We start from the raw sequence: 5,128 nt of genomic DNA, 5'->3' as shown, positions 1-5,128 counted from the left end.
AGGTAGGCAAGTTGAGAACAAGTTCTCATTTACAACTGCGACCTGGCCAAGATAAAGCAAAGCAGTTCGACACATATAACAACACAGAGTTACACATGGAGTAAAACAAACATACAGTCAATAATACAGTAGAAAAATAAGTCTATATACAATGTGAGCAAATGAGGTGAGATAAGGGAGGTAAAGGCAATAAATAGGCCATGGTGGCGAAGTAAATACAATATAGCAATTAAAACAATGGAATGTTAAACTTAATTAATTAATTAATTAAAGTTTAAAAAAAAAAAATTAAATAAAAAGTAGTACAATAAAATAACAATAATGAGCCTATATACTGGGGGTACCGGTTAGTAATGAGACTATATACTGGGGGTACCGGTTAGTAATGAGACTATATACTGGTGGTACCGGTACCGAGTCAATGTGCGGTGGTACAGGTTAGTAATGAGGCTATATACTGGTGGTACCGGTTAGTAATGAGACTATATAGTGGGGGTACCGGTTAGTAATGAGGCTATATACTGGTGGTACCGGTTAGTAATGAGACTATATAGTGGGGGTACCGGTTAGTAATGAGCCTATATACTGGGGGTACCGGTTAGTAATGAGACTATATACTGGGGGTACCGGTTAGTAATGAGACTATATACTGGTGGTACCGGTACTGAGTCAATGTGCGGTGGTACAGGTTAGTAATGAGGCTATATACTGGTGGTACCGGTTAGTAATGAGACTATATAGTGGGGGTACCGGTTAGTAATGAGGCTATATACTGGTGGTACCGGTTGGTAATGAGACTATATACAGGGGGTACCGGTTAGTAATGAGACTATATACTGGTGGTACCGGTTGGTAATGAGACTATATACAGGGGGTACCGGTTAGTAATGAGACTATATACTGGTGGTACCGGTTAGTAATGCGACTATATACTGGGGGTACCGGTTAGTAGTGAGGCTATTTACTGGTGGTACCGGTTGGTAATGAGACTATATACAGGGGGCACCGGTAAGTAATGAGACTATATACTGGTGGTACCGGTTGGTAATGAGACTATATACAGGGGGTACCGGTTAGTAATGAGACTATATACTGGGGGTACCGGTTAGTAATGAGGCTATGTACTGGTGGTACCGGTTGGTAATGAGACTATATACATGGGGTACCGGTTAGTAATGAGACTATATACAGGGGGTACCAGTTGGTAATGAGACTATATACAGGGGGTACCGGTTAGTAATGAGACTATATACTGGTGGTACCGGTTAGTAATGAGACTATATACAGTGGGTACCGGTTAGTAATGAGACTATATACTGGGGGTACCGGTTAGTAATGAGGCTATATACTGGTGGTACCGGTTGGTAATGAGACTATATACAGGGGGTACCGGTTAGTAATGTGACTATATACTGGGGGTACAGGTTAGTAATGAGGCTATATACTGGTGGTACCGGTTAGTAATGAAACTATATACAGGGGGTACCGGTTAGTAATGAGACTATATACAGGAGGTACCGGTTAGTAATGACACTATGTACTGGGGGTGCCGGTTAGAAATGAAACTATATAAACTATATAAATAAGTAAAATCAGCAGGGGATCAAATACTTTTTTCCCTCACTGTACTGGGGGTACCGGTTAGTAATGAGACTATATACAGGGGGTACAGGTTAGTAATGAGACTATATACAGGTGGTACAGGTTAGTAATTAAACTATATACTGGGGGTACCGGTTAGTAATGAAACTATATACAAGGGGTACAGGTTGGTAATGAGACTATATACAGGGGGTACCGGTTAGTTATGAGACTATATACTGGGGGTACCGGTTAGTAATGAAACGATATACAGGGGGTACTGGTACCGAGTCAATGTGCGGTGGTACAGGTTAGTAATGAGACTATATACTGGGGGTACCGGTTAGTAATGAGACTATATATTGGGGGTACCGGTACCGAGTCAATGTGCGGTGGTACAGCTTAGTAATGAAACTATATACAGGGGGTACCGGTACCGAGTCATTGTGCGGTGGTACAGCTTAGTCGAGGTAAATTAGTCGAGGTTAGACACACCTACAACTTGTTTATTCATCAACACCAGCCCTTTCACACCACCGTCAACTATTTTCCTCATAGTTTGGACTGTAAAAATAGCAAAGATATTTCTGACACACCCCAGGACCTATAGCGCTACTACCAGCACTAAGATTTACCACTGGGTTAGGCTTGTTAAAATAGAGCCCTGGATGTGTGTCAGAACTGTGTTGATCTGTGTTTGGTTTGGTGTGTCACGGTACTGTACTGTTCTGTGTGTGTGTTACATCGTGGTTTGACAATAACTGTGTGTGTTACGTGGTTGGCACAAGGTGAAGTACTGCTCTTGAATTTTCAGATTCATTGTTAGATATCATCTTGAGAAAGAGGGCCTTGTTTTATGGACATGGTTTGAAAATGATAAAGGTATATCATTCATTAGAGTTTTGTTTACTGTAGAGATAATGTAACAAGATGCCATGGCAACTGATAAGAAATCAGAACTACTATGATTACCAATGGCATTAGAACATGTTGATCTAGTATGTTCCATTTTACTCTCAAGGCTCTCCGAGATCTCCATAGAGAAACAGTGTCTCTAATCAGTTAACAACACAACGACACTGTGTTTTTCAAGATGCCATGGCAACTTTTCAATTTTCCATCATCAAATATTGATTATTCACGGTTTGATATTGGCTGTGGAGTAGTTGTTGTGATGCTCCTAGATTGTCGTCCAACAGCTTTCTGTTCTTTTCAATCTATTTTGATCGCGCTTACTTTCCTTAGTCTTGGGGTGCTATTCAATCAAACATGTAATCAGCAAAGCCGGAATAACACTTGTCTCTCCATCGCCAGTGGAAACGCCGGATTTCATATTTGTGCTGGAAGAATGTTATTTTTCCGGGTCCTCGTGTTTGCCTGATTCAGGGATTGTTTGAATAGCATCTCTAGTTTTCACTTGTGTCATTACTAGAGCAGAGATGTGTATTTTCCATCCTCCAGCATCATCATATGATCATATATCATATCTGTCTAATATTATATGCTACAACAATAACACAGTGATGAACAACGTAGTACATAGTTGTAGTTGCCTGTTTGTTGTGAAAGCATGACTAAATGTTGTGTACAATGTTCTGTTTCTGATCCGATACTGACCATGTTTCTCTGGTTATCCACTTCTCCACCCCTTGACTTCTGCTCTCTGCCTCTGCCCCCTACTCTGCTCCTCCTTCCTGCCCCCTACTCTGCTCCTCCTTCCTGCCCTGTTCTCTGCTCCTCCTTCCTGACCCCATACTCTGCTCTCTGCCTCTGCCCCTACTCTGCTCCTTGTTCCTGCCCCGTACTCTGCTCCTCCTTCCTGACCCGTACTCTGCTCCTCCTTCCTGACCCCTACTCTGCTCCTCCTTCCTGACCCCTACTCTGCTCCTCCTTCCTGACCCCTACTCTGCTCCTCCTTCCTGACCCCTACTCTGCTCCTCCTTCCTGACCCCTACTCTGCTCCTCCTTCCTGACCCGTACTCTGTTCCTCCTTCCTGACCCATACTCTGCTCCTCCTTCCTGACCCGTACTCTGCTCCTCCTTCCTGACCCCTACTCTGCTCCTCCTTCCTGACCCGTACTCTGTTCCTCCTTCCTGACCCGTACTCTGCTCCTCCTTCCTGCCCCGTACTCTGCTCCTCCTTCCTGACCCGTACTCTGTTCCTCCTTCCTGACCGCTACTCTGCTCCTCCTTCCTGACCGCTACTCTGCTCCTCCTTCCTGCCCCGTACTCTGCTCCTCCTTCCTGACCCCTACTCTGCACCTGCCTTCCAGGTGTGAACAGATGCGTGCCCCCTCCTACCCCCCTCCCCAGGACCCCCTACCCCTGGGACCCCTTGGCACAAGCAGAGGTTTTTGAATTCAGTCAATCCAAATGAGGTCAGTCTCTTTTCTGGCTCAACAATTTTACTTGATTAACACCTTTAAGAAATAGAGAAACAGACCCTTTCCAAGGACCATCTATTTTTTCTGAGAAACACTCAAACTAAAATGTTTGGAGGATTACATCATCGTCATCCTGTGAAGAAGAATTGAGGAGGAAAAAAGAAGCACTGAAGGAAGGACCAGTGATGTTTCATTGTGAGTTTCATTGTGAGTTGTCACCCAGGAGACGAGAACTATGGATTCTAACTTCTTCACTTCATTCTAATTCCACTGTTCTTAGTTCTGAGTTCCAATGCTTCTCTCCTCCAGTAAACACAACTGTTCCCTACTGAACTGTACTGTACAGGAATCTACTACTGTTCCCTACTGAACTGTACTGTACAGGAATCTACTACTACAACCCTCAACCCCACCATCGTCATCTGAATGTCCTGGATTCATGGAGATAGCTTTTATTTTGTTCTTTTCAGGCTCTGGCGTTTTTCCATATTTGAAGTAAGCATATTTAATGTTCCTTTACCAGAACTAGTGAGTCCACCTACCTACAGTACAGTATGATTGTGTAGATGACAGGTGTTGTGTTGACGTGTGTGTCTGTGAGGATTATGTTGTTGTGATTGTGGCCTGAGGTGCACTGTAACTATGAGGCTGAAGTGGCATCCTATTCTCTACATAGTGGGGTAGGGTGCCACTTTGACTGACAGGAGAGCCGTTGGCTGGTTCTGGTGTCTCTCTCTCTCTTTTCTCTATCCCCTCTGTCTATCTTTCTGAAATAAACAATACAAAATTAACAGTAAACAGTACACTCACAAAAGGAATAGAGACGTTTCATATGTCATATTATGGCTCTCTCTCTCTCTCTCTCTCTCTCTCTGTCTCTCTCTCTCTCTCTCTCTCTCTGTCTCTCCCTCTCTCTCTGTTCCCTCCCTCTCTCTCTGTTCCCTCCCTTTCTCTCTCTGTGCCGTCTCTCTCTCTGTTCCCTCCCTCTCTCTCTCTGTTCCCTCCCTCTCTCTCTGTTCCCTCCCTTTCTCTCTGTTCTCTCCCTCTCTCTCTGTTCCCTCCCTTTCTCTCTGTTCTTTCCCTCTCTCTCTGTTATCTCCCTCTCTCTCTGTTCCCTCCCTTTCTCTCTCTGTGCCGTCTCTCTCTCTGTTCCCTCCCTCTCT

This window comes from Salmo salar, chromosome 09 (genome assembly GCF_965601325.2).
Source record: "Salmo salar chromosome 09, fSalSal1, whole genome shotgun sequence".
In the NCBI taxonomy this organism is placed as follows: Eukaryota; Metazoa; Chordata; class Actinopteri; order Salmoniformes; family Salmonidae; genus Salmo; species Salmo salar.
The sequence above is the reverse complement of the archived record's forward strand: the minus strand, read 5'-3'. Positions refer to the sequence as shown.